Genomic DNA, 6,877 nt, shown 5'->3' on the forward strand with positions numbered 1-6,877 from the left:
GTGAAGTAATACTTAGTTTCCTCTAATACAGTCCCAAATTTGGTCAGAGTTAACTGAAAACACATCAAGCACTTCAGAATCACTTACTGTGAGAAATAAGGCTACTGTCTGCCTTCCTTTCTGCCAGTATCCATGCCTGCTGACACAAGGTTTGCATCCTCCACATTTCTAGAGACTGTCACTGCGGGTAAGGCATTTTCTCCTTTATAATTCCTGCCCCTAAGAGTATTATCAGGGCTTGTGGGTTAATTTTCTTTGTTTTTATAGTCCTGTTATCATAGACAATTCAGTTATTGATTAAAGCACAGGAAGATGCCCAGAATTCTCTTAAATGTTTGTCCATTTTCAGACCGCATGTGGTCCTTTGCAGGATACTGTCCTTGGTGCTGAAAGTCAACATAACTGAACTGGTTGTTCATAGCTGTAGGACTGTTTAGCCAGATCAGGGTCTGCCCCTGCCATGCTTGAGCAGTGACTGCACTGGGGTAGATACAGTGATGTAGCCTTGTAGACAGTCTGAGCCAATGGCCAATTTTTTGTTAATCACCATCAGTATCCCAAGGCCTGAAGCTGATTCTGAGAACTAAGTGTTCAGCATGTGGGACACATGGTCCACATTCCTCCAATGCACCCTCAGTGCTAGTAGACGCTGATGCTGACCCTATCTTGCATCAATTACCTCTCTTACAGCTATTGCCTCACCTAATGCTTCTCTTCCCTCCCTACCCAAACACTTCACCTTAAGCACACTGACTTCAAGGGATTCGGTGACTGTGTAAAATAGCATTTGGTTTTCCATAAGGATTCAAGTTATTGGTGAAGAGAACCCTTTGCTTCCCTAGAGAGCTTAAGCTTTATGCCTAAAATGTAGCGGCAGGGAGAAAGAAAATTGTTTCTCTACATTATCTGAGAGTATTGCATTCTAGCACATTCTCAACATTATCCCCCATAGGAAAACATTGAAGCTGCAAAGACTGAGAAGGGTTTATGAGTATGCAAACCATTACAGGTCCTCTGTGGCTCATCTTTATTGTCCTCATCTATAGACATCAATACTTCTGTTTTATTTTCTTTAATGAAAAGAGGGTTTAGTGTGAGTCAGAAGATTGTACAATAAATCCCCAGTTCTTCTTGTTTCCACAGTACTTGGCAAATTCAAATCTGATGTTAACCATATGTAACTGGGCTGATGCCAAGCCTGGCCTCTGAAGCTGCAAGATGTTTTGCAACTCTTTGTCCATCAGGCAGCACTGCTTCCAAACTGGCACCATAATCTCCAGGAAATCTGCTGCTTTTGTAAGGATTTCAGTATGTGTTTATATCAGCAAAAGAAAAGGGGAATGGGAAAAGTGAAGTAAATGAAAGGAGAAAAGGAAGAAGGGAATAAATGATCATGAAGAACCATAAAGAGCTCAAAATGCAAAGACTGCATAAGATCGTGTTAGAGAGAAAAGAAATAAAATAGCAAAAATAGGAAAAATTGAGAAAGTTTTAAAAGAAGGAAAGGATAACACGGGGAAAGAACAAGCACACTTGAGACTTCTTAGACATTTATATGGATGCAAATTTAATTTTTGTAGTTCAGCCATTAATGATGCTCCATCTTCCATGCAAATTTAATTTCTGAAATCTGTTATTGTAAATGTTATTATTTATTATTGTTTGGTGCTGTAGTGTCTCATGGGTGTTCAAAACAGATTCTTGGTAATATTGGTGGTAAATATTGAACAAAGCCATTTGATATTCCACATTTAGTCTCCAAATCTCTGTTTCTGTTGATATATTATAGAGAGGGATTAAGGCAACTCTCTAAGACTGCTGGACAGTGGCAAATCTTGGGATGATATTTTCTAGGCTGAGCAGAGCTACAGAACTTCATGCCAGTGTTTCATCCCAGCTAAGTAAGAAGTCTGAGGACAAATCTAATTCTAATGAACTTTTCCATCTGAAAATGAAGGTTGCATTGGCAGAGTTAACTTTGGCATTAAGTAGTGAAAGCTCTTCCCTGCAATATATATGCTGACTTTTGTGATGCAATTCCTAGTAAAATTTCCAGTAGTAATAAAAGTCACTATAAAATAAGGTTGCCATTATATAAGATACTTTGTGAAATACCATAAAATTACTTATGTCATAATCACCATACCCACTAGAAAGATAAGAAAGTGAAACCATTTGTCAAATATGCAGGGATTACCTTTCCATTAAACACTTACTCTTTAAATTGATGAATGTTCTGATATGACCCAAATAGACTGATTCATGTGAGTAAGGTTATTTTTCTATGTTAGTCTGCAGGTCTTGAGAACAGTCATCACAAGACCTAGATTTTACACAGTCTGCCGCTGGTTTTGTAGGCTCTTTCTGAAGTCAATCACACCATTCAGAAAACAAGCCACAGTGGCTGAGATAGACTTCAGCTCTGAGGCATCAATCAGAAGGACTTGTTTCTTTTTCCTTATGACAGAGGAAATTGAGGATTAGCCTCAGAAGGCAAAAGTTAAACATTGTGAAAATGTGCCTCAATCTCTTTTTTCAGTTTAAATGTAATCTTATACTTGATTACACTTTTTATGTGAATACAAGTCGTTTCAATTTAAAGCATATTCTTCTCTCTTCTCTTCTAGACACCTGTGGCCAAGATAGCTTTGCAAGGTAGGAAAAACTCTGTCCTGAAATCCACCTCCAACTTGTGTAGGTGATAAGTCACTTTTAAAATTCATTGTTTTTACTGTTCTTTTGCTTGAGTTGTTTTGTTTCTTACATTTCTCTACCATAAACTGCGTTCAGCTTTTATTTTGCTCAGGACTTGTCAGTATTTCAACTCACTTTAATCTGGGATATTACAACTAATACACACTAGCAAATAGATTGCAGAACATGTTGTAGGCTCTTTCCAGGTCAGTGGATGTTTTCTTTTATACTGAAATCACTGACACTGGGGTTAAGTGCTTTAGAAGGACAAGAACACAGGGGATTGCACCAAATGCAACATCTACAAAGTAGCTGATGCCATTTTGCCTGCTAGAAATTCATAGTTTTCCTGCCATGGGACATAATTGCAGCACTTGTGGTTGCAAGCATTTAGCAAATTGTTGTAAGATTCCAGGTACTGTAACAATAAAATATGGCTGTCTTACGTAGACAAGAGGCTAGGAGCAGAGTCAAATAAAAAGGTCAAATCAGAACCTGTGTTTGCAGTATTTTTAGAGAAGAAGAATTACAGTCTGTTGTAAAACGGACGAATGTATTAGGAACTTGATATAAGCCAACAATTACTTATTGCACAGGTTAAACTAGTTTTTTTCTGCACAATTGCCCAGAAGAGCTAACAAAGCTGAATCTGCAGTTCTGAGAATCACAGGAGGAAATAAAACCCCTGCCTATTAAAACGACACAGCAGTATATGGAAGATAAAAAGGGATGTTAAATAAAGGTCTGTCCCACTGCACATACCTTTTTAGTGATATATTTTAAAATCCAGTTAAATTACAAGAATTGAATTTTCCTAATCCAGTAGTGAAGGAATCTGGTACACAGTAAAGTAAAAAAATGCACTTTAAACATTTGTTACTGTAAAGATTTTCTTTCCTGAGTGAATGTTTAAAAAAACTGAAGTCAATGGAATTGTGTCTCACAAGAGGAGGAGAAAAACCATCAATAGAAGTACACAGAAGGTTTCTGAGGCTCTACTACAAAGGCTGCAGCCGCTGCCTCAAGAACTATGGAAGCAATCAAGAAGGTGAGAAAGTGAGTTTTGCTGCCATGTGAGTATAATGGGGGGAAGTAAAATCCTTCACATGACAACGCTTATGTGCTATTGCTACTGACTTTGCCCTGCTGGGTACACAGCTCCTGGCTGCGAGCTACGATGTGGGTCAAGTTCAGTGTAGCTTTACATTGAATTCAGGAGTAGGTTCTCCAGGCATCCTTGTTGCGGTCTAGGGGAAGTTAACATGCTTAAGTTGTGTTGCCTGCAAGACTGGTGTTGCAGACTTTCTTTGTTAACTGAACATCCCAAAGTGTCCTATTAAGACAACTGCAGCATTCCTCTGCATGGGGAATTCAGCTGGAGCTGAGATTGATTCTTGTGTGTGTGAAATGCTTTCTGCACCATCTGCTTCCAGAATGAATTCGGACAGGCTACAGCATGGGGAAACTGGCAGGGCATAGTTGTAATTATAACTTCTGATAAAATGATTTACTCAGCTCAAATAATATCCAAAATCAATACTGTGGCACTTTTTACATCTGCAAGCACCATAAAACATGTTTGTCCTGGTTTCGCTGGGACAGAATCACAGAATCAATTCTATATTCAGGAGGAAACTGTTCAGTAGTACTTCTAACTTGGAACAAAAGAGACGTTTACAATCAAAATACCGAAGAGTTGAATCATCCGCTATAGAGAGATCTCTAATAATATATTCTTGGAATAGAATTAGAGGCAATTATAGCACTGTCCAAAGATAAAAACTAGCAGACGAAGGTGTTTCAATTCTAGTCATGGATAACAAACAGTGCAGAGGTGAAACGCTGCAGCTGAGTGATAGAGATTGCTATCAGGATTAAACAGGAAGCCTGTGTTTTACTGGATCAAGACAGATTAGTCATGTTTTGAATATGGGATTATGAAGTAATTAAATAAATGCAAACATATTTTTGACACAAACATTACAAGTAAGAATGTAATTACTTACACAGTGTTTCTGTAATCTATTATTCAGATCATTAACTGGCAAACATGTCAGTCTGCTTCATACTAAGTGAAGTCAACTGTACTGAAATCACTGAAGGACTGAGTCTGGTTTGCTGTGCTAACAAGGGTGTTTTACAGGAATGAACTAACTGCTGCTATAAACACATAATGGGTAGAATTCCTACAAGTTTTGGTGGAAACAATGTTCTGCTGCTTTTTACCAGCCCAGCCTGGCAATTTATGAGTTGAAGAAATGGTAAACAGAGGATTAAATTGGTCTGACCTCCAGTGGGATCAAGAAAATAGTTATTATGCAAAACTGGTAAGCACTGGTGTACTTCCTTGTGCATAAGAATCCTCAAATATGTAGCAGGTAATGTGGTATGTGCAGGACGGTGCTGGAAGGCTGCAGTGTTTGGGGTGAAACATACGTCAAATGGAACTGTATATAGCTGAACAGCAATAGATTTCTGTAAACTCACTGGGGAAATCTCTTAACCATAAGATTTGAGATAGTGTAAGATCTTTAATGTCTGTGCAGAAAAGACAAGTTCTCTGTTGTTAAAAGTCTTTCAGAGGAGACCTGTATAGAATAGACTGCACAGTCCTCTGTTAATCTAAGAAAGGAGAAAGCTTGTGTTCACCCTGCCAGGTGGAAGTTACATAAACCTTATCTGTCACTGAAAGAGTTTTATAGGAAAATCCATGCACAACACAGATATTTGAAGGGAATACTTGCACTGGACTACCATCAGAAGAATGGTATAGTCCAATATAGGAGGGAAGGTGGAGCAAGATGTTAGGATATGGATTTACATCCAAATCTGCAAAGCTTTAGTTTGGATTTCCATTTGTTGCTTTTATTTGGTTATATTTTGCTCTCCTGCAGGCATGCAGCTTTCATTAGATTCTATGCACACCAAGGGGTGAATGCAGTGTGGGGTACTTAGGTGCATATGTGCTTGTTCTCTGCTGTTCAAATTAATAAAACCTCATTGTTTTTTTTCAATCCCAGAGGCATTTATTGTGGTTATGTGGTGTTTAGGAACTGTATTTAAAATTAGATCTAGGAATAAAACTGTATGCTGAGTTCAGTGCTAAGTTAAAGCAGTAAAAAATAAATAAATATGACCCTTTTTTGTGTAACTAAAGAAGCCCCTAATGTGTCTGGAAAAAGTGAAATTAACCGTGTTGATAGTTTTCTTGGAGGGAAAAGGCAAGACAGTTTAATGAACCATATTTGAAAAATGTCATGTGGAACAGCACTCACTGCTGTATTTAAAATGGATGGTCAGCAAAAGTAAATGCCTTCATCTTAATTAGCAGGGAATGAATTCTCCCTTCCATTCAGGTGCAGAGAACAAGACCCTTAATGTGACCCTTCCCTACATATTCTAAAAATTAGTTGTGGATGTGGAACTTCCCTCTTTCCTATCGCTCAGAAGAGGAGGAAGAGTGCCTTTCACAGTGCTTGGGGACGGATACAGTAACAATCACCCAACCCCTGATGTAGGAAACTGCCCAGCCCTCTTTCCCACCTCCTCAGCTGACAATGGAGGTCTTTCTCCTTTCTTGCTGGAGAAGGTCTCCTCCTTTCACCCTAGTTCCTAGAGCAGTGTGTGGCTCCCCTCATCTGTCTCCTTCCCATTTTTAAAAGTGGAAGATTGCTTTCTTCTACACCTTTCTGGTGCCCTGGGCAATCAGTTCCCTGCTTCATTATCTGGTGTGGGAGCACCTCTTCACATTGTGAGGTGTGTTGACCAAGGGAGGGGAGCTCCTTGTCAAGAGAACTTCAGAAACCTGGGATGACTTCGATGGCTTTGAAGTGCAATTACTTTTGTAAATTGTAAAACCATTGTCTCAAGACAGTCATATCCTACCCAGGGCTTATAAAAACTGGCGTTTGTTGGATTTTTGTAATGTTTTTAAGGTCAGTTTTATGGCTCTGTAACTGCTCGGACTGCAGCAGCAGAGGACCTCGCTGTCCGATCTCTCCGAGGATGCAGCGCCCGCCTCCCTCCACCGACACCGTCCCCACGCGCCGGTCGGCACTTCGCCGCGAGACCGCTGCAGCGACCGTTGGCTGCGCGAGCGGCGCCTTCCCCTTTACCTCAGGCGGGCGCCGAAGCCGAGCTCCGCCCCCGCACTGCCGCCGCTCGGCCGGGCGAAGGCGCCAGA

This window comes from Mesitornis unicolor, unplaced genomic scaffold, assembly GCF_000695765.1.
Source record: "Mesitornis unicolor isolate BGI_N332 unplaced genomic scaffold, ASM69576v1 scaffold11427, whole genome shotgun sequence".
NCBI lineage: Eukaryota > Metazoa > Chordata > Aves > Mesitornithiformes > Mesitornithidae > Mesitornis > Mesitornis unicolor.